The following is a 25,597-nucleotide window of genomic DNA, read 5'->3' as shown; positions in this document are numbered from 1 at the left end:
TGTTCGTGCTCTTTTGAACCGCTGCACTCCGTATGAAAGACTATTACGACTGAATATTAGCTTTTACACCAACGAAAATTTATCATCGATCTGCAACCTGGGAAGAGTATAACGTATTATATTACAAATATCGAATCGTTCCTCGTGATAAATTTGAAGCGTTGCTCGAACGTTCAACTTTCTTCGGTACCACTTTAATAACTTGCTATCTTTAACGTCGGAATTCTTCTTTCGTAAGCAATCGACAACAAAAGGAGGCTAACGAACAAGAAGAACACGGGACGCACAATATTACAATAAATATCGTACATAAAAAGACACTTAATACTAGGTTATTCTTTAAGAAGCGATTATTCTACAAAACTCATTAATCAAAAATTCTGTAATTCGAAAGAATTTTGCGGAGTTAATGTTTGCTGAAATTAAAAAACCATGGGATTAACATCATCACGGATTTGATGTCCTTGCAATTAAGAATTTCGTCGAATTAAATTGTTCCCCGAAGTTACGTAAATATCTCATAGTATTCAAATCCCATTAGGGTAACTCTCATTCGGATGTCGATTTCTGCATTGTGCACGGTCAATGATTTCAAGGATTGAACTGTTCTTTTGCGCATCAGCCAAATTAGATCCACCGCAAGTAAAAAGTCTGTCCTCGCATTTAATGGATCGCACTCTGTCCATGCACTACGGATGCTGATTTTTGAGCATCGAATATCAACAAAATCGAATTACCAGCAAGGACTTACCAACAAGATTTCCCCGAAAAGTTTCGACGAGGAATGAAACGAATGACAGAATCTTTAATTGGAGAAACCTGTGGGGAAAGGTGATGTCTCTAGTAAAGAAATCTGTATGCTTCTAAACAATGATCCTGCTATATTACACTTATGTATGATCTTTTTAATAAAGATGATATATAAGATGAAGAATTGAGAGATTGAAATGCTCATCCTGAAAATAAATAATATAACAGCTATTTCTCACTGATCATTTCACTAATCATCGTAGATAGGTTACTAGAAAATGCCATAAAATTAGCAGAAAGGATACAATAGCCGACTACGGCATTTCTCAACTACTTAATTCGCCGCAAATGTTCTCAATAAGCCTTAGATCAACAGATTATCGATTTAACACATAATCCATTATTTTTCTATAACCCACGCAAGTACAATTTTCGCCAACTTTCATTGTATCGTATTTTTATTCCTTATATTGCATAAATACAAAATATCAACCAGTCAACAGTTGATTAATCGTTTTATTAATAATACGTGTCTATTATGTAGGTACTTGTGCATGAAAGTGTTTGTGCAAAGACTTAAAAATTCACGGATAAACACGTCATCTATCATCTCCTACGCTTTCCTTAAGCTTGAAAAATTGTACTTGTACAATTTCTCCACTGAGCCTCCTATTTGGGGAAGGAGGTAGAAAGGGATGCTGACTCACGATGATTTCTTTCCACGAGCTTGAGTCGAATCGATCGATCCAGATAACGCGAACTGTGACAGACATTTTTGAAAGTTGAGGGCTATTAAGTCGCATGCTGCTGATTATCGGACGTGATAACGCTAAAGAGGTTTAATTGAACATGTTTCATCTGTACGTTTAATTAGGTTTGTAAGCTGTCTGTGCTAGTGCTGTGTGAAAGATTTAAAAGCTACGTTGTATAATCGTTGTATAACCGATATATGTATGTGTATATATAATATGTTCTTAATATATAAGGAAGATTCTGAAATAGGTTGCGGAAGTTTCTCTGTCTCTGTGTATTTCTTGACGTATTCATACTTTAACGCTGCAAGTACTAAATTTATCGCGATGAATTTCGGATTTCACGTATTTGCACATGCTTTGCTAAATATCGATGCCCAGTTTTCTGATGATTTTTATTGGAATATAAATACAATTATTTCAGATATCTCGACTCAGAACTAACGTCTGAATATTTCCTTCTTTTTTAACGATATTAATAAAATATGTAAATTATAATTTGTCTAACGATGACTTTAGAAGGGCCCAGAAAAAATAATCTTAAAGAGAAATTTTTCTTTCACGACATTCCTACTCTTAAACCACTCGTTATATCTTAAACCTATCATTATGTTTTATATAATATTATGCAAAGTAAAAAGATATTTAGATATTCAGTGTAAGCTAAGTATACCCATTTATTTTCATTATACTACTTCTAATTATAATCATCAATATACGATATATTTATGTACACGTTGTAGCCGTTCTCGGTATTAAACTAACAGACGTTTATTTTGTTTTTAAGGCTTATAGGAAAGATTCAGAAAGATCCACTTTTAAGCGGTCTGTAATAAATGTCGTTCAATCTTATAATTCATATGCATTTATAACTTTCTCCCAAACAGTAACAAAACCAAAACTGACGATCATTCCTGCGAACACCTCTCCCATCATCATTACCAATACGCGTGTATACTTGCTTTTACAACCTTAAAATCATCGCAAACATCTCCGCTTTCACGCAGGGTAATCACGATAATAATACGTGTACAAACCAGAAATTTCTACTAATATCGAAAATTATAATATTCAATGGTTAATACGTATTCTTTTATGAATTAATCATCTTTAACGACCCAAATCACGATGGTTAAGCGAACCAGGTGATTTCAACGCCTAAGGCTGAAGACGAACGGTGTATCATTTATCGTGATGCGTGATCTGCGTTCAAATCTTTCGATCAAATAGTCTTTTATTCGAGATGTTCTTTCTTTCAAGATTCTTTTATCATGGGATATTTTCCATTAAAGATTGTTTTAATATTAAGTATTAATTAATTTGAATATTGTCAATGTCAAATATCTGCAATCAATCGAGCCAAATACTAACTGAATTAAAAGTTTTTGGATCATCGCATTTCTTTTATTTAATTTAATCTTTTTTTGTGTCCTCGAATATCATCATATTCGAGATCTTTCGATTTCTAAACCTTCTTCGTTCGAATTTTCTCAATTTCAACAAACACTCTTGTAACTTCAAACTTTTCATTGCACAATACCATTTTCACGAAATTTCTCCTCTCTCCGATCGTCTCCAATATTCTTCTACCTGAAATCATTATATCAGCAAACATCCTATTATTCGAAATCGTTCGTTCATTAAAAATACCTTTTCATTCGTTCATACACCACAATAAGACCTCATTACTTGTTTATAAATGAAGTTAGTTTTTTCTTGTGAAATTCAATTGTGTATATTTGCTCTCGTGTATAATAAGATTGCGCACGTGAGCATAAAGAATGCAGAAATCGAACAAAAGAGATTGGGACAGGAATTTCGACTTTCGCAAATACCGATCCCGGAATAAATTGGTTGAAACGAACTTGGGGACCTTCGTTGACAAAAAAAAAAAAAAAAAGAAGAAGAAAACAGATCTGACGATTCCCCGAAACAAGGTAAGCGAGTCTCTCTGCGTATACAAGCAATGAGATCTTGCTGCGGTGTATGAGTGAATAAAAAGGTATTTTTAATGAACGAGTGGTTGCCGACCAGCCGCTCGCAAGAGAAAGTTTCTGCGGAATCGATCGATTCCAACCGCGTTCCAAAACAGATACACGGATTTTCGTTTACGCTTGTCCCTGATCGAGATCGATTAATAACCCGTTGACGATAAGAAGATTGAGTCCTGTCATTCGCCCCGGAGAATGCACAGCGAGTATGTCTTTCGGCTGAATGATCATTTTTCAGTCACACGAAACTGATACAAGATTCGTGTTTCGCCTGTTGCAGTGGAAATGAGATTTTATTTTGGCAAAGAGAAGGTGTCGGATAATGTTTCATCGATATATCAGAAATTTGTTGCGACATAATGTTAAAATCGAGGTATCAGCTTGCATTTCTTCGATATTACTCTTTTTTATCGCCTTTTAATTTTATTATAGGAGTGTCGCATTTCGTACACCGGCCACGTTAATAAAATTGCAAATATTTAATGTTATTAGTAGAGAGGGAATTTTTATGCATTCATGTAGCATTTGAAGATGCATAAATGCAGAAGATGCATATAATATATATTGGCAACTAAGTGAGGGCTAATTTTGCTAACTACTTTTGGTATTAAGTGGTAATGACAAAATCCGCAGTCATTTAGTTGCCAAGCCAATAGTAGAATACCCGATAGAATTGTTAATAAATAGTAAAAGGTATCCCTGTTTCGTTTCTATCTCCTTAACTGTATTCATGAAAATGTAAATTTGCATGGAAATCCGCGCACTAGTTATGAAATATTTTATTAAATAAAACTTTAACCATATGTGGCTTCCTAGTAAAGTCATATATTTGATCAAAGTAATTTACGCACGAATCCGTGCACATTCAGAGTGATATTCAGTTTCTGTTTCTGTGTTTCCGTGGAAATGCTTTCATTACATCGGCTTCGTAAAAGTTGTCTGTTCTAGAATCACAAAATTCTCTTAACGAAAATCGTTACAGTCTTTTGCAGTTTTCTTCCAAAATAATTTATGCATTAAAGCGTTTAAAACATTGAATTCGTGTTTTCACGAACTTTCATGACTCTTTTTTTCCAATGTTGAGCTTATACTGTAGTATCGTGAACGAGGGGCCTGGGGGGTGTCGTGCGGATTGCAAACAAGCGGTTGCTGAGGTGCGAATTATAAACAAGCGGTTGCTGTGCGTGTGCGTAGTGAGGCTAAGACAAGAGATATGAGGCTAAGACAAAAGACAAGGGGTTGCTAGGGGACGATAAACGAATTAACAGCAGTATGAGTTGAGAAATCAGAGAGTGCGGATTGCGTTGTCGAGATAGTGTTGTTAGCGTTGTTAATATCTAGTTGTTTTAATTATTATACGTTCGTTGCAATTAGTTCATGTTTAATAACCATTGTTTTCTGTTTAATTAACATCTGTTTAATCCATTTATCATTAATAAACTAATCATAATTATTTAACGATACTACAATACATACAAGGAAGTCGTACGAACGTTTCGATTATTCATGATGACTAATGATGAGGTTGTAATATCTTTATTATACATCTTTCTAATATTCGTATCTATATATATACATCTTTCTAACAATGTTAGTAGATAATTAGCGACGGAACAAAATGTAATGGACGTTATTTATCCGTGGAATTAAAATTTCAGAGAAATGTTTCACACGCACCAATCTCATAGCAAATAATTACATCGATGTAATTGTTGCTTTGTGCTGCTAATGGTAGTATAATTCTGTTTGAATACTGATGTATTTAATTGCTGATCCTTCATGACACCTGTTCTTTCAAACAGTATTTTTTACAAAACCGACATAACATCGTATACGATGTGAATTTTCATAATTTATGCGAATAGATAAATATAAGGAGATAAAATTTATAGAGTACATTAGACGTGATAAAACGTTTACAAGATACCGTTTTGTTCATTATACGATAAATTACTGAAACACACATTCTAACTTGTCTTCACTCTACCTTTAATTGTATATAACGATTCTTATATGCAATTCTCTCTGGCAATAAATATAACGAAGATAAGAAGAAACGGAAAAGTAAAGTAATTATAGCAACAACCGAAGTACAAGAAGAATTAAATATAAACATTAGAAAGGTATTTCTAGACATAATAATTCTAAAACAATGGCTACCATAACAGAAATACAATCTGCATATTTGCGCAGAACTAAACCTGATCGTTAAATGCCACAATTTTATTCCGATTTTCCAAACTATTATAACAAATTACACGCGTTTCTTTGCAAGTACGATACATTTTATATCACGATAAAGCTAACAAAATTGCACAATTAGCCAACAGAGAAGAACAAGAAAAAGAAAAAAATAGAATCTCGGTATGGAAATGATCGCGAAATGACAAGTGGACATGGAATGTAATCGAGTGGATATTACGGCAATTAAAAGTCTCATTGCCAAAGCTATTACGCCCGCGACGTTTCGCAATGCAAGGCGCTTTTATAAATCACGGTGTAATTTTCGGGCTTGCTTTTAGCGTGCAATTTATCACGCAGTCGAATTCATAAATTACGAAGCGATAAAAGAAACTCGGTACGGGGGATCCTTTAACTTAACGAACGAAATTAATTCTCCCGATGTCGCACACGGGAACAGATCGATCAGATGGGAACCGTTTATTTTGTAATCAAGTTATAACCGATGTTATCCTTGCATCTGAGCTTTGTTCCAGCTAAAGTACGTAAAAAAAGAGAGTTTCGTTTAAAACTCCGTGTAGTTATTCCGGTTGACAAACGTTTAATTAACGGGCAACTCCGGTTTTCAATTAACCGCCATTGCTTTTAGTATCGATGAATGTCTTTCTTTTTTGAGGTATTCAAGAGATTTAATTCTCCTTTTGATAGATGGTTTTGATTTTACATTTTCAGAGATGTGAAGCTGATCAGTTGATATTTTAAGATGTTATATTGTACTATATTTTATCCATATCTTATAAACAGAACAAGAAATGACCGTTTGTTTAAAGCTTTACTTCTATTTTCTACTATTCCTGTCCAAATTATTTCCATCGTTTCAGATTAATAAGAGTGATCAATTTCACCATTCGAAAATTCTTGAATTGACAGAGTTCCTTCGTTTAGAATCTCATTTAGATAATTTACTAAAATTGAACCTAAAATAATACTTGAACCAATGTGATTGAAAATCCAACGAGATTGTCCTATTTCCAATAATTATATGACATTCCAATAATATTCCTGAATCTATTTCTAAAATAATCCTCATTTGTGATCTAATATCAAACGATATTTTCTTATTTCCAATAATTATATTAATATGAACATTACAATAATGTTTCTAGAAGTACACGTTCACGATTCAATAATTCAAAGTTTTTTCCATTTCCCAAATACTGTAACCTAAAATATTCTGCGTTAGATAATACCATAAAGCGCGATATTTTTCACCTATAAATTCATTACTCTTATTCTTCTTAAACATACAACCATGAATAATGCATGTGCCATAAACAATGTAAATTAACATCTGATCATCTCGTGGATAAATTTCCACGATATCTGTCTTTCAGACAGACAGACCTGTGAAACTTCATTTCCATTTCTCTAATTGCTAATCACCAACGAAAATTCTCGGTTAAAATCACGCTTTAAGAGCTACCTTAAGTCCCCTTTCGTTCTTTCAAGCATCATTTAATGCCACTCATTCCATAAATGCTCTCCACTAGAACGTATGTAAAACGAGGACTGGCTCGGTTAGCACATGTGTGCAGCTCGCGTGAAGAACCGTACGTGCACGCGTCGAGCCGCAGATAGCAGTTTAGATGCACATTCCAAGGAATCATTACGCTCATTAGCCGGCACATTGTACACACACGAACAATGTTGCACGTATAATCGCGAGCTGCTTTCCCCTGGAAGGAGACGCTCGTTTCTCGTTACCCTTTCAGCAATTTTGTACGTCGTCGTTTATTTATTTATTGACCTATTCCACTCACGGTTGATTTTCACTTCTTTTTCGCTACTTCCTGGCAATCTTTTTTTGTTTTTTTTTCTTTTTTTGTTATTTGACTGAATTTTATAAACCGAATTAGAAGGATTGAAATGATATATCATTCCACGATCTTATCTTTCTGCTAGTCTATTAATCATTGACCCACTCCACTCATGACGTATTTCACTCTTTTTCGCAAATATTTGTGTCATTTGGCTGAACTATATGAGCCAAATTAAACAATTTCGGAACATATATTACTCTATTATTTTATTCTTCTATTAATTTATTATTCATTTAACAATTATATTTGTATTTCACACCTTCCTCGCCGTCTTTTATTGAAAATAAATTTTCATCAAGGTATTTTCATCATTCGACCGAATTTCGCGAATTAAATTGACAAAATTTGGAGACATATTATCTTACGATTATAATTTTCTATTATTCTATTATTCATTGATCTATTCCACTTTTGAAACGCTCCCACGCACAATATACGTTCTGGAAAATTTCATAAACTAAATTCTCTCTGGAGACATATATTATTCTGTAATTTTTGTTTTTCTAGTATCCTATTATTTCACATTTCTAAATTATTCTGCAAGTTGTTCACGATGGATATCTATACATAGTAATTTTAATGTACAAGCAATTAACTCTATTAACTCTGGAAGCTCGTATTTCGAGAACATGATCTACATATCTACATAATTAAATTAGCTAAAATTATTTATGTTTTAATAGAGTCTCTAATGATATTATTTATGTATATTTATCACGAGTAAAAAAAGGGATAAAACAGTTTTCGTAAATTGTATCATTTGTCTTGTTACGTAACATTATAGCATAATTAATATATGATTAATAATCCACATTATAGGATAGCTATGATGCTCCTATCCTAATAATAGCTTGCTCTCAGAATTAATTTTTGCAGATATCTAAAAAATGCCGATTCTTTACATACGTCTACCTTATAAGAAAACCAAGGATGTGGAACCAAGTGAACGTATTGAATGAAGCAGAAAGATGAAATCATTTTGTTCGATCGCTGTTCGAATTTTAGCCGGAGATATAGATTCCTTGCGGGTTTACACAAAATTCTTGTCTTCTATTCCGATAATATTTTCCAATAAAACGCCATGATATGAGTGCACGTTGAAATTCCGATTTAGATAAGAATATTCGATTCGTGGTTATTGCTATTTCGTGGTTTTACTATATGACATCGATTATGAAATTCAATGGCGGAGAATGTTACTCTTTAGATAAAATTCTCAAATTGGCTACCTCTACATATAACGACGTTGAAAGTAATTGATTCTAAAATTAATTTTCTACGAGCCCTATTTGTTAGTATAAAAAATGATTGTGATATATATTGTAGAAGAATTAATAATTAATATAACTTTTTCTCGATTCCAATATAGTAAATAATATATAAAAAAATACAATTTTCAATTCTTTTCTAAATATATATAAATATCCGGTTCAGATGCGAAGAGAAAAAGAATGATAGTTGTTAAATACAGCTGTATAAGTGTATCTGTGATTAAATTCAGAATACAGATATCCCATAATTCGTTATAATCTCATTCCAGCTATTATAGCTGACACAGGAAGTTCAGAGATTTCTATACGCTTAATTAGCGTTGATGCGTTTAAGGATCGCTGTTCTAATTATTGTATTAGCTACTAATCTTAACGACCAACGTAAATTATAGATTAATCTGAATATAAAAGTCTTTTCTCACCGAATTTTGTGCTTTTTAGAACATACACCACTGTTCAAAAGTTCGGAAACAATTAAATGAAATCATATAAATTCAAGTTATATATACAGGTATATTTTATTAAAGTGAAAATCTTGTACACTATTACCTATACAAAATTCGTTTCTTGTTTCAAAAATGGAAAAGTTAGGAAACAGAAATATAAGCAAGAAAATGAATAAAATAAGCAATAGAATTAGTAGAAAAAGAAGATAATATGTTTAATTTCAAAACATGATCGTTTCCAAATTTTTAGATGGTAGTTATATATGAATATACAATCAAGAAAATCTTCTTACTTTTTTCTAAAAATTTACTTTACGCATAAAGCAATAAAAAGAAAATCGTCACAATATAAAACATAATAATTACACAGCAAACATTTATCTATATTTTAATTGAATATAAATGGTCATTTTGTAGAGTATAGAAAACTTTTGCATCTAACTGTACTATTCTACTCTACATTCCAGCATAGTCTATTGAACTAATTAACACGTGATTCTAATTGAAAATTTTCGTCTCAAACAAATGGAGAACACTAGCATTCAAATTTTTAGCTCTTTGTTGCGAATTAGAATATCTCACTTCCTATCAAAGATCTGATTAATCTGCATTAAGGATAATTGGCGTATTATACGAAGCTGTGGTTCATTGTCGGATTATTCGCTTGAAAGGAAAAGAATCGATGATTGATGACTGTGGATGAATATTTGTAACAGCCTACCGGGCACTTTCCCCTGGGAGAAGCGACGAATGATCCCGCGTTAAGAATTCGTTATTTGTGGAATCTTTTCCACTTTGATATTCATTCTCTAATTAAAACGGTACACGAGTGAGACAGGTGTGTTAATTAAGATATTTTCATTGGTATGCTCTCGAATTTTTCTTCGACATAAATCACTTTGGCTTTGGTAACCAAGTAATTGAGTTCCTTTAGTTTCGTTTTTCTTTGCGCTTTCTAGGGTAATGAAGTCGTTCTGATAATGTTGCAAGTTGCATGCTCTAAGCGTGGAGAATGTTACGTGTAATTTTACTGCTTAATTAAATGGTTTTAAACGTATAACTTCATATTTCATGAAATTGCGCTTGCTTTAGAAAAATGACGTGTCAACTCTTTTCTTAGAGATCGAAGCGGTAAAAATTTGCAAGACAAATCACACTCAATAGTACAACTAAGAACACTCAGGATATTGTACATTCTTCTTTCAAAAGTTATTAAATAAAGAAATATTACTCTCGTGTTGATAACTTAGTGCTGCACTTAGTTTATGACATATTTGGTACTTAAATGAGATTGGAATGCAGTAGGCACATGTGTATTTTACTTGTACTTCATTCTTAATAATTAGTCGCAATATATCAAGACATTCGTGAAAATTATATAGTCAAATGTAAATTGTTGACACAATATATGGGATAGTTGTATAACTCTTATAAATCATACGAGTTTTCCCAATGCAATTAAAATAAAATATTGGTGGAAGAAATGAGTAATGCAAAGAGCACTTATTTCATTTGTAGAGCCGTATACACTATTGCACGAAAGTATTCAAATGTTTGCTTATATTTGATAGAACACATTCTGATTTTCAACATCACGAATAAATTAAACTACAATAATTTTACTCTTCATAATTATCTTAGTTATACACGTATGATAGAATAATTATATCGGAATTAAATTACTGTTTTAAATACCAATAGACGATAATAAAACTGGTATTTGTAACTGTCAAACCTTTCAGAACCATGTTATTAGTTGGCAAGCTCTTTATCCCCGAATTATTTATTTTCTGAATTATAAATTAAATGGAATTACTTTCTTTAAATTAATAGAATCCCTTCCAACGTTAGTGTAAAGAATTATATTTAAATAATAAATGTATGTAGTACATATATCTGATAAATAGTAAAATATTTAATAATACATGGTAAATAACAAAACAAAAGTGGTTCTGGTCCTTTAATAAATAATTTAAACTTATACTCTTGCTCTTTGATATTATAAAAAGATACTACATATCCCTTAGAATTATTAACTGACTCTTAATTTGTACATTTTGTTCAAATTCAAATACTGTTACTAAAAATCGACCAAACTATTCCAAATACTTATGAATTGTGGTATATATACGTATATTGCTAGTATAAGACACTTGGGAATTCAGCAATTGCTTTATTTTTCTTTTTACATGCATCAAATCTTATTGAACATAAATCACTTTGGATTCGATAAGAAAGTAATTGCTCTGCTAGTTTCTCATGTTAGTTTCGTTATCCTTTGCCCTTTCTAGTAATAAAGTCGTTCAAATAATGTAGTAATTTTCGTGTTCGTTATTTCAAAATTTTCATAAATTTCATGTTACTTGTGAAGACAGTGGATAATTATACTTCGTAATGATATGTCTTCCGTTTGATTAAACCGTAGTTGATCGTTTCGCTGTGTTTGACATGTTGGTCACGAAACACGTGGGATACAGGTAATACCGAGAAAGGAGAATGTAGGAAGTTGAAAAAAGTAGTGCCACTATTAGCAAATATTTAAATATCCAGTGAGACGTGTGGTTAAACTGCAAAAATTTGTTACGAAACAAATGCAAATTGCAGGACGCTAAAACGTTCCCTTTTTTATGCGATTTGCCTTTTTATCTTTCTCTTGTTCGAAACTGGAATGCCACTAATAGACTGCTGATATTTATGCAAATTCATATGTTTATAAAGGCAAATAGAGAAAATTTTGTATATTTTATACACTTTTGCATATTACGAGTATTCTGTGCACTTTTTTTCACTTTGAAAGTTACCATAAATGCATAAACATCCGCAATCTGGTCATTAATATTAATTAGACGTACGATACGATACAAATAATAAATGTGATATGATACTATATTTACCATACTAATTCAGCATACCCAAAAAATGATAAATGTGGTCTATATATGAATTAAAGTTGTTAGTGTAATTTTAAACGAAAGGGAGAGACAATTAGAAAAGTATAAAATATGTTTAAATGACGTATAACAGCTATAATGTGAAATGTCAATGTTATTAATTGTTCTTTCTAAAATATTTTTAAAAATTTTCCTTTTAATTTTTGTAAAAAAAAAAACACAAGAATTTTGTTATTTAACATGTGCTTATCTTACTGAATCAAACGAAGAATTCCTTGAGTTAGAATGTTATAAATTTCTTATTTCTCTTCTCATAAAACTTTGCTTGTCTTATAAAAGAATAATATGTAATATTGTCTTGCCTGCAGCTAAAAACAGTAAAACTTTGCGATATAGCTAAAGTGCATGAAAGTAGTATTATTACATAAGATACCTAGATGCGTTTCATAATAATTATTACACGAAGAAATATTACACTTATATCGATAATTTAGTACTCTAATCATCTTATGACATATTTGATACTTAAATGAGTACTTTTGGAATTTAGTAAGGAATAAAATTAAAGAAGGGGAAGATCAATCTCTTAATAAAAAGCTCCATTTAAAATTTCAAAGCATCGAGGCTACTGCAGGAGTTTATGTACTATTATACTTTGTAGAAAGTTTGAATGCAATTTCATTGCTTTCGTGACGTTACAAAGTTTTATCCGGTAATATATTTGCGCCATCATAGAAACGCTGGGAAATTCTCGTTTAAACGATCAAAGGAAATTCTTAAAGAGACGTAATTAGTTTGCAGGACGCAATATTAATTAGAGTTCTAGAACACGTTTGCAAGAAAAAAAGGAGCTTTATTAAATCCCGCTACTGCGTTTGTACTATTACTCTAATTTGAGTTAATAATCATGAGTCGTTAATTCTCTTTTTACTTTGAAATCTAACGTTTTTGTGCAATTTTATGGCTACCTCTTTCGTATGTACAGTTAAATCTTTTTCGATTCCCGTAGTTTGAAAGCTTTACCTCAATCCTCTTCTCACTCTTTTTTAAGGAAACTGTCGACAGAAAATCAAGAAAATAGAGAAATGTTAGAGATCTCAAATACACAAGTTAGAACGAAAAGGATTTTTCAAATATCAAAGGGAAAAGTAATACAAATTGAAAAATGTCAAACTTAAGGAAAAATAACGATTAAAAGATTTGAAGCATCAAGATAAAAAAAGAAGCTAAAAATATGTCTGTCATTGAGAAAGGCGGACGTTAAAAAAATCACAAATTTAAAAAAGGAAATAGGAATGAAAAGAATACCAAATGTCGAACAATTACCGGTTTGTGACATAAATATTAGGCAATCGGTGGTTCGAACAGCTTATCAACGGCGTGTTATATCATACGACCAGCAATTACGAATGCGCCAGGTAGCATTCTTGCATTAAGGAACGGATCGTTGACCCCCGGCAGACAGACCGTCCAAAAATCGTCGGCCGGACGTGAAATTGTATTCAGAACCAGACACGGGAGCCTGCGTGGCTTACTAAATCAATGGCATCGAAATTCCACGGGAGAAGACCAGCAAAATTCTCGTGTGGCTTGGATCAAGTATCAACAATTCATTAAAAATAGCAATCGCGCCCCATTGTCTAGCCCATAGACATGAATCATATACATTACGAAGTTTATAAGCAACAGTTCCTGCCTATTAAGAGAAAAACTTTTAAGACATGAATGGAATTAGGATTATTCTGCAACGAAATCTTTTGGCGTCTTTTTTGGTTTTTCTAAATATCGTTCTAAATAGATCATTGGGGGAATTGTTTGATTTTGAAGATCAAACTTTGATTTTGGAGATCATAAATTCTATATTGAATACAAAGCAAGTTATATATTAAGAGATAAATAATGATTGTTCCATACTAGATGTTTAAAAAGTCAATGAGGACTGTTTGGTATTAAATGTCGTTTAAGCAATACTTTTATAAATACTTAGATAATTTTAAGACCAACTAAATTTTGTCGTAAACATTGTTTCAAAAGGAAGCTTGAGAATCTTCTACTGTGTTATCTTTAATTTATTTTGCTACGAGATGTTATCTTTCATATCCTGCCAATCTTATACATTGTAAATTGCAATGCACTTCATGAATTCGTATTACGTAGTTGGTAGTGTTACATAAATAAACTGAAAATATTCCTTCATTAAAATGCTTCCGATTATTATTTGATTATAAACTACAGATACGTTTTATTATCAAAAAATAGCGAATTTAATGGAAATTACTTTGCAAATTGTTTCTAGATACATTAGCGATATTCTGCTACTTAGGTGCCTGGGTCCTTTTGCAAAATAATCTATCAATGAAATAATAAGCTAAGAGTTGTAGGTTATAGATTTTTGTTTTACAATTTTACGTCGAATAGGTCAATCAAATATGTAACTTATAATTCATAAAATTTATTTGTGAATTTCAATTTATTATCGAACTTGTTATCATAATGCAAAAATATTTAATATGTATAACAACTATAGTAACTTACAGATCGAGAATTTCGCTAATAATACTAGCTAGTATTATCAGTTACTAAACAAAAATACTTGTACGTTGCACGAATGAAATACCTATGTCACTTCTTGCTCCTGTAACCGAGATTTTGTAAATCTACCACCTGGTTCTATAAATTTCTGTCACCACAACCTAATTATTTTGCAAAAGCTAATTTAACTTTGCCAAACCACCAAACAATACAACGTTTTACACTTTACACAGTCGATTGATATTCCTGGAACAAGTAACTGCACAACGAGTCCTTTAAACAGCTATTTCGATTCTGGAGATCTCTGAAACTCAATGTGAAAGCTACGAAACAGGAATTCGTTTTCTACACATTTTGTACATCGCGTACAAATCGACACATGTTTTTTCGCATCGTATATAGGTCCAACAGTGTTTTTTCTTTTTCTTTTTTTTTTTTCTTTTATTTTTGGTATAAAACGTTCGATACTCCTACAAATGCTTTGCGAGCCACCATTAAGCATTTCTAAGAGGAACTTTTTGTAGGCCAGCAGAGAATTCCAGCTGTTCGCCTACCTTCGCGCAAATCATTGTTCTTATCCGCAAAAATGCTCACCGTGCTGCTAATGGAAGAATTACGTAAATGTCCGCGATCGAGATCGAGTTCCTTGTTCGTGCTATTCGAACAATCTGGAATTAATGAAAAAAGTTTGTTTTCATGCGTTATGATATACAGTTTTCATGTACGTGTTTCGTCGATTAAAAGATACTATGCAAGTCATTAAATTCTAATCAAGATTGAAGGAACAGGTTAGTAAGCGATTAAGTGCAATGAAAATTTAAGTGATGAAAAATGTAATTGGTTGATATATGAATATTTCTGGTGTGTCTAGATTATGCAGAAAGGACGGGGAATTGGAACAAAGCATGTTTTAGTTAAACAGATATTTGTATATATTAATATACTTACTGTCACATGTTGTAAATTATTTTTATAGGAAATTTGGAATATTATGTAGATTAAAGTAATTTATTTTGGTCTACTTCTTTCTAAATTTATTATGTAAGTAGAAATGCACCTAACTAGTATTTATATAATATTTAGCGCAAGATACAGAGAACTGTAAAAAATATAAAACACACAAAAGATAGTATGAAAATATGTGCTTTAATTTGTTTGCAAAAATGATACTTAAGATGGTATTCTTGAAAATATATTTTAAACTGATTTCGCTAATTTAAAGATGTCATAATTTTTTAATCAAACACGTTAGAAAAAAATATTTAAACCGATTCAATAAAATATTCGAATTAATTTAAACAAATTAGACTACGTAATATCGTCCCCTGTGAATCATCTTGTAGCGAAATACAATATTTCGCAATGCAATTTATTTTATCTTTTTTATTAGATTCTTCATTGAATACTTCATAAAATTTATCATAATATTGAAAGAAAGAAAACTGTTAGACACATAATCTGTTTAATTGGAAAGAACTTTTCCCAAGAAGGTTCTTTTCTATTAAACGTGCTACATAACAGTAACAAGTTACATATTTCTTAGCTCGTTGAATTATTCAGAATTACGTATTTCGAACCACTGTTGCAAATACATATTTCATCATATTAAATGTTACATTTCGAACAATTATCCAACTACAGCACTATAACACCATAACTCTTTCGAACAGCAATTACACACGTTACAGTTACCTCGCCAACTGTTTTACATTTTTTACATGTATACGAGGTGCTTATTCTTTTCTTTTTTTCTTCTCTTTTCGCAGAGCGCTACTGGTACGCACGGTAAATCCGTTATCCTAAAGCCAAGGTCCACGGTGAGTCATAAATTTGCACATAATTACACAGTATAACGAACAATACGCAAAGCCGTTGACCAGCCTAGCTTACGTTACATATTCATTTCCACGAAAATCACCGTCGAATTACGCCAACCACGCTCAATTAGCCTCCGTTTCGACTAATTATTTTCTCTGAAAGTCGAGTCGTTACGCGCCACAAGCGTGATAATAAAAGTTAACCCCTTTCCGTGTCGCAAACTCAATTATTTAACGTTATTATCGCGACACTGAATTCTCTCCTCGTGTTACGGTCCTGTTACGGATTTCGGTTAAATTAGTTTAATTGCAACGCCGTGAAACGAAGTTTCATTGAAAACTTACTCGACATTTTAATACAACGTTTGTAATAAGCATTTTACGATGTTGCTCTGCCATGCAAAATGTATTAAACATATAATTTTGGAGCGTTTGATATTTTTAGTTTTAAAGGAAATAAATATATAATGTGCAATATATGTAATGTATAATATGATACGTAGTACTTGTATGATAGTAGCACTTGTTACTAATTTTCCAATCTTGTATCAATTTACATATTAATTGCAATTTATAGAATTTCTATCATTTATATTTTTAATAATTTCCTCTATATTATTTACACCTTCGTCTCGATATAAATTCAACAAGTAAATATAAGATTTCTTATTTTTTATAAATAAATAGTCACATATCCTTACGCGTCCTTGTTACTGTTCGCGTTATATATACTATTTATACCATACACGGTGTCCCAAACTTAAAACGTCAAGCTGCAAAAAACCTAATTTAGAGACAGAAAGAAGAAAAAAAGAATGTTACATAAAGTTTGTCAATAAACGCTTTGTTACAGAGTAAACGATTATTGTATGTGTGAAACAGATAACGAGGTGTTCTTCATTGCAGCAGATAAAAGTTGACTGTATTATTGTGTCAGCGTAGTTGCACGTTTTTTTAAATCGTGTGGTAGCAATTCCGCGTCGTTAATAGTTATGATAATAATTGAATAAAAAATGATTACCTAGTATTTTTAATTCCGCATTTCAGAACGTCGTCCTTGCGCTCGGACACATGCTTCACATTGATAAACAATGAAAATAATAATATTACGCAGTTCCTGAAAATATCGTCGAGTTTCAAAACCTGCGTATTTTATTCGTTACACTATTTCTTCGTGCGAAACACATTTAAAAGATGGAAAGATCGTAGTGGACCAGCTGTTTAGCTTCCATGATTTTTTGCTTACTGGGAACTATAAAATAAAAGGTTTATTCTACAAAAGTGTGGTCCCATGACAAACTAGTGCAACGAATAAAAAATGCAGTTCCTGAAACTCAACGAAATTTTCAGAAACTGCGAAATATTATTTCCATTGTTCATCGATGTCAAGCTTGTATCCGAGCACAAGGACAACGTTTCGAAATGAAGAATTAAAAAATACTAGGTAATCATTTTTCATTCCATTATTATCATAACTATCAACGACAAGGAATTGCTACCACACGATAAGAAATATGTAACTACGCTGATACAAAAATACAGTCACCTTTTGTCCGTTGTAATGGAAAATGCGTCGTTTATTGACAAACTTTACGTAACGTTTTTTCCTTTCTTTTCGCTTGTGGATTAAACCTCTGCAGTTTGGCGGTTTCAGTTTAGGACACCCTATGTAGACTATTGGCTAGCAGTGTTTACATACAAGCATTCTCTAAATGCACAGCGCATCTCAAGAAACCCGGAATGTAATTAAATATATTTATCGCTGTTTCCCATTGTGTACACTTTCAAAACTCCAATTTAAATTCCAATTAACAGCTGCAAGGCTTCCTGCCAGGCTTGACTATCCATTATAGCTGTACAACGTTTTCACCTGGTTCGCGGATCGTAAGCGTTCGTCGCAACTTTTCCAAACGAACGAGACGGCACGAAGGATTTCCATCAATCACGTCGTCGTCGGTATCGCTGCACGCGTTTTACGAGATGGAAAAACATGCCGAGTTTTCACTTTTCATCGGTGCTCGAGACACGAGAACGCGCAATTAACCGGCGACGAGTCTCGTAAATCATCGCGACAATTAAACAAGCGACGCTTACGCGAGCACCGTCCAATTAGCAACCAGTCGCAATTATCTTATACGTCCATGCTCATAGCGCGACGACTTCCCCATTCATAATTCTATTATTCCGATGAATCGTGAATGCGATAAAATCGTGACGTGATTGGCACAGAACATTGAAAACAACGATCATATGGATGATATCGAATCATATTGATGTCACTGTCGCGTCATTTTTAGCTTTTATTACAGATAGCTTTTTGTTGTCTGTTGCCGTGACACGAGATAAATTGTATTCATAAAGTTGAGTTGAGGTTTCATTTGATTTTTTATGTAAGTCGATTGAGACGCTTTTAGTTGTAGTAAAATAAATTGCGTCGAAAGTTGTGGATGTAGTTACTTAATATCGACTTCATTTAACTTGAAAATTGTAACAGCTGCGAAATAACACACACACAGACACGCTTCGTATTTTTTCATATTTTCAGAATTTTAATACTACTATTAAGTTAAGATATAAGTAATAATAATAATAATAATAATAATAATTAGATTGATAGAAGTAATACTAAATACATCAACGATATTACGAACATTTATATAATAATCACATTAATACGAATTTGATGTAGTCCTTATATATTAACCTAAACCAGAGAGATATTCTTTGAGTGAAGAAACACATATAGTAATAATAATAATTAATTCTAATTAGAGAGAAATCCTTTGAGTGAAGAAACGCAAATGACAATAATAATAAAAAGTTGATGATCATTGCTCGTTAATTCCGTTAAATTAGAAGAAAAAAGAGAAAAAAACAAATTGTATAATATTTCTGCAAGATTACTGAATTTAGGCTTCAATAGATATATTAGTGTTGATACAAAGATACATTGAAGACGTTTAAATTTTAAATATAACATGAATTTCACTTAATATCTTCAAAACCTATTTAATAATATAAAATTAAAATATTTATAACTGGAATTCAGTTTGCTACTTAAAGTAAACTTCAGTTTAGTTAATGAACGAATGTTCTTAAAAAGGTCATTGTCGTTAGACATAAAAATCATAATGATTTTCTTAGTTGTGAACAAATTTCTGACAATTGTTGTGCACTTAAATGTTACTTTAACCTCGTCACAATCGAATATTAGTATTTATAACATTTTTTTTCTAAGAGATAATAAATGTCCTGTTAAATTGTTATGCATGAAGTTTGGTTCATTATTTTGATTAAAATAATCTAATGTAACATAATAAGAATTTAATTAGAAAAACAATAGGTACAGCCTATTTGATTTCTACAAATATATTAAATGAATTTGTTAAGATCTATTCCCTTTCGTTTGAATAAAAAGTATGTTCTCAAATGTAATTTTCCTTCAATTTGATGATGGATTTCAACAAACTAAAGGTCGAAATTATTATTTGATAAACGTAGTCAAAGTTATGAAAATGTTGATATTATGAAACTAAAATGTATATGTTAATGAAACATTAAAATGAATTTCTACAATTATTAGCTCGTCTTTGCTATATTGAAGAAAATTTCTATATTAGCGTTCCACTCCGCAAATTTCAACACCAACTATGTCAACAGTCCCGATTACCAGCGATCAATCTCGCATGCGTGTAACACATACATGCTCGATCAGCCATAATCAATCTCAAACACCATCAGTGTACATTCCAACCGCGAAACTTCGAAACCTCCAGGAATCTATACATCCTACGTAATTTCACAGAAAATCTACGAGCACTCCTTTTACAACGCGAATAGATCAACGCGACAAATAAAAACCACGCAAGTAAAAGGAAATTCACTGTTAAATACACCAACGCGATCTCTCTGATAAATGAATGACATTATTCCGTATCGTGTTATCATTTACTAAACCGCCTATTAAGGCAAGTATTTCCTAAAAGAAGTCTAAAAAACGTAAAAATGATACGAGACCACCAGAAGCTCGTCTAACCGGTATCGGTTTACCATTAATCTAAGAAAACTTGACTATGTTACCGGAAAATAGGATTTTTTTTTTTGTTCAAAACGCGTGGAAATTAGAAAGCAAAATGAGAGAAAATGAGAATGAAAAAGGAAGTCGAACACTTTCCCGAAAGAAACAGAGATAAAAAGCGAATCAGCAGCCAGTTAATTGGCTAAACGATATTCAGCCCCAGAAATAGCAAGTCGGCCAACAATTTATTGCTGTCGATATTGTAACAGGCTTGGAAGATTGCCTCGATTTAACGGAAATACAGTTCGGCTTGGCGAATACGTGCCGCATTTACATAACAGCGCGCGCGTACGTTACGTTTGCGTGCAATTAACGTTGGCATCGATCAGTACCTGTAACCCGTGGCACGGGCTAATCCTCCGGGATGAATAGACGCAACTCCACTGGCCTCCATCGCGATGAAGCGCCCGTTACAAACGCGCGCCAACGTCATTAACGGTGAAACTACGGCGAGCGGTGATTATGGTGTTACGGTTTGGCATCCGGGTTTCACGACCAAACAACTTACCCATTACATCCCCTTTTTCTTCTCTCTTTCTTGTCCAATCTTCTGTTACGTTTGTACAAACGGTTAGCGATATCCTTTGGAATTATCATTTGGAGTAGGTACATGAATCTTGTGTACCGAAGTTTACAGTTTTGTGGGTTGTTTTATTAACAGTTTATGAATGGTATTCTTTTTTTAATCGTTGAGTTGAAAGTTTTACGCTTCATAGCATGTTTTTTGAATTTTATTAAATATTTTAGGAAATGTTAACATTTTAAAATATTAATTAAAATAAATAAATAAATAATTAATATAAATTAAAAAGAATTATTAAAGTTCTTAAAGGAGATAGAGAATTATTTTAAATAATTTTTTTTTTTTTTCGTAATCTTCGAATTGGATCTTCAACAGAAGATATCATAAATATTTGTTAGATGTATTTGTTAGATGTTAATGTTTCCTAAAAATATTTAATAAAATTGAAAAAACGTGCTATGAAGCGTAAAAGTAATAAAAAGTATAATATGACATTGTAATAATCAATCTTTTCAAAGTTCAAAGGAAAATTCGAAAATTTGTTGATGATGTATAACTAACAGTGCATTATTTAATAAATGGACACGAGTTATATGACATACATGGTAACAATTTTTTTAATATACGGAAAATATACTACAAGATGAATATTTCATGTAGACGTGTTACTAACTTGAATTGTTTCATTGGAACTCTAGAAACATAGAAACACATTTTAAATGATTTCTATAGAATTATATTGACGATTCACTCTCCAAGAGTCAAGCACGCGGGATCAACTTCTCACGATCAAAATTTACAATCCAGAATGTGTGAACTGTTTCACGGTCGCATTCCAACCGTTCTGGGAACCTCGTTTCTTATACTTCGAAGAAGTATTAGGAAAGAGATATAGACACTGCAAAACAATCCTAAGAATATTCCAATACATATCGATTAATTTGCAAATATTCGTACAGTATAAACGAATTATTTACATCAACAAGATTTAAATTCTGTACATTTCGTTATTGTTGCTAAACAGTTTTATGCATAAAACATTCAAACGTTAAAAATCAATTAACAGTTTACAATGATAGAAATTTTAGTATTATCGAGTATTATTAAACTCTATTGGTTAATTTTTGCTAAATTCCAATTTATTGAAAAACATATCTCTTAACTTGTCAAATTCATCTATTTATCTTCAACTTGAGCGTGAGAGAATCTCTGTTCTTCTCAAGATTCTGTTGTGATCCAATGTTGCATTAATGATAACAACAATGCCTGAGCGTATAAATATTAATGCCACAATCGCGTTTATAAATCAAGTGAAACCAGAGATCTAACACCTGGAAACTCGGGTGCCTGTCAGTTCCCATGGAATTAAAGTCTTCGTACCGACAACGAAATATGTATATACATATATACATATATACATATGTGTATATGTACATATTATTATCCCATTATTATCGCTATACGACGATCATTTTCCTCGAGGCTGAAAGTTTCGAACAAGGGAACAAAAAAGAATCAGATTAACTACTAAACGTGCCGTTTAAAGGATAATTGAGCGGAACATTTTCCCGTTCCAACTTTCTCCGCGTGTTTACGTATATTTTTTTCCCCCGAATTCTCCCTGCACATCCTCCTAACGTTTACAGCAATGGACGATAAAGATCGTATACGTAGGTACGATTCGCTCGATCGTAAACTCGCGTAGTAAATTTGTTTCGTTCGACTTTCAATCCGCGCCAGTTGAATTTTATCTTTCATCTTTACGATGCTACATATTTTCCTAACACTTTGCGCGACGTTACCGAAAGAGATAGAAGATAGAGAAAGGGATATATTTCGGATTGAGATAGAAGATACGAACGCGTTTCTTAAATATCATACATTTCTGTGCAATACAAGCTTTCTTTTTCATTGAGCCAATTGGAATCTTCGTATAGAGATTATTTTTCAACACAACTGCACATTCTGTGTAAATTATCAAACAAATTACATACAATTACGGTACATTGTTAACTATAATTTTTAATATATCAGACATTGTTAACGCATCGTAAATTATAATACATTATTTTCCTATATTATTAGATTATAAATTCTAAGGAACGAATAAGTAAGATTATATTGTTTAAACTCGAATCAATAACAATTAGCTTTTGTTTCGCCGTTCTAGAAATTATTTTATGCTCGTAAAATATAGATTTATCATGTGAATTACAAGTGCGGGCAAAATATCCATACATTTAATTTATAGCGTATGAATATAATTTTTAACGATGGCTATGCTCGTTAAAAAAATTTATTAATGCTGAAAATTCACGATATTTCTGTAGAGTTTCAGAGTTTCGATATATAAATTTTACCATTTACATAATTCATAAATTTCTCTATATTCCTATGTGAAATTTCTATATTTATTATATGAAAATATTTATTATATTTATTATATAATAAAAATAAACTGATACAAGCAAGCAAAATTTTTAATCATTTTATGTTAAAAATGATCAAAGAATTTGATCATTGGCAAAATTCAGTGACTCTTAAATACAGCAATTATATCAACATCTAACACCTAAAATATTTCCCTGTTAGAAATTTCAAAAACTGCTCCATCTTTTTATAACGCTTCGTATAAACAACAATTTAACAAATGAAATAACATAATGTCAGATAAAAGAGAATGAAAAATTGATAAGTACTTATGCAGATGATCTACCCTAAAATATAATTTTATGAACCTTCGTATTTTTTACTATCACGATCATATTGTAAAATTACAGTCCTCTTCCACGCTGTTTACCTTTTAAACATCCTTTGATCCATCAGTCTACTACATTTCGTTAAAGGGATTAATATTCCACAAAATTTACAAATATATGCTTGTAATCCTCTTCATGAGAAATCTTCCATGTACATGGTATCTCGTGAGTAATTCACCGGCAAGAAACTCATTAATTTACACGGTTGGAGAGATTTCACGTTTAATGGAGTAAAAACATCGAGAACGGGAATCACAGAGAAACGAATAGTGCCTCGTTTTTGTTTGGTGCGTGGCGCGATAATGTTGGATGGTCGGGAACACGATCGCTAATGACGAGCAATCATTTATGGTGAACCACAATGTACGACTTCGCCGTGTCTGCTGTAACGACGAAAGTCATCGACACCGCTAAAGCGTGTGTTACCATAAATTTAAGGAATCCTTAACATCGAGGAACACGATGTATTTTCTTCAATGTTTCTTACGTATATTTTGTATCGTTTAGGTTTTTTGCTGCAGAAGATCTTATACTTTGCTGATTCATGCTATGATAACGATGTATTCATTTTATACCTCGAAATATTTTTACGATATATAAATAAATAATAGTTGGCGCTTCTTTGATTTATGTAACACTTTTTTTACATTCATGAATTACCTTTAACGAATAATAATCTCTTTTCAATATATAAAATACCTATGAGCGTTTTATATACGAGTTTATTATATCTTATAATATTTTCTTCTATGAGTTCTATCGTATGTTTTAAATTTAGTGGCAAAGTAACGAATTACTAGCTTTCTCCTTTCAATGTACGGATTAGAATACCAAATACTGGCAAACTAATCAAAATCGAAAGTAATTTATTCGTTTCATAAAATAAATAACTCAAGATCATAGAGGATATTAAGTAATCTGGGAAATATAAATATACTGAATGGTATAAGTGAAATTTCAAATAAATAAAATTCCCTTATTTATATTTATACGTCTAATTTGACTCTACACAAACGTAAATTGCGTTTAAAGTAAAAAAAAGTGGTAGATGTTAGGTACTTTTATTAGATACGAGCAGATCTCGACATAATTGGCTCTGAATGCTCGTTGACGTTCGCGAGTTACGGTGAGAAAATTCGTATCGATCTATCGACACAATTCAGGGTACGAAGGACAGGAAAGTAATTCCTAATGAAAGGTTTCGTATCGAGCTTCGGATTCGCACGCTCTATACGATGGACTCTTCCGAGCAATTAACGACCGACAACGCGAAACGACTCTGATTAATGTAATTTCGTAACGATCGATGTTCGGTCAGACGACGAGCTGATCTCTCATGTCTAACGTAGCAAAAAGTCTCGTTATTGGCTCGCGTTTCGAAATGGATTCTGCGTATACAGGGTGGTCCTTTATGGCTATCATTTAAGACGTTAGGTTGGTTAAAACATCTAACACGCTTCAGATAGAGAAACTGCTGATTTGACTAGCTGATCGATTTGATCTTGTGAAACGATGTTGTTGCGTAATAAATTTCGTTTACAGATAAATTATATTCATACGTAGAACTTATTTTCGAACGAAAATTTTTTAGGTAAAAATCATCTCAATATGAGAAATGAAAATGCAAGAATTTTTCTGTACGAAAGTCGTCTGATATTCCGAATGAAACTTAACGGGGATCTTTTAATCGTTATTCGTTATTACATACAAACATTTCGATATTAAT

The 25,597-nt window shown here is 32.0% G+C and overlaps 1 protein-coding gene across 4 annotated transcripts in view; it reads right to left on the bottom strand.

The window, feature by feature from the left end:
- Positions 1-25,597, bottom strand: part of LOC100646539 (class A basic helix-loop-helix protein 15) — a 288,728-nt gene that overhangs the window by 185,509 nt on the left and 77,622 nt on the right. The gene's annotated exons all lie outside the window — the stretch shown is intronic.

This window comes from Bombus terrestris, chromosome 7 (genome assembly GCF_910591885.1).
Source record: "Bombus terrestris chromosome 7, iyBomTerr1.2, whole genome shotgun sequence".
In the NCBI taxonomy this organism is placed as follows: domain Eukaryota; kingdom Metazoa; phylum Arthropoda; class Insecta; order Hymenoptera; family Apidae; genus Bombus; species Bombus terrestris.
This window is presented reverse-complemented; position numbering and strand designations above follow the sequence as displayed.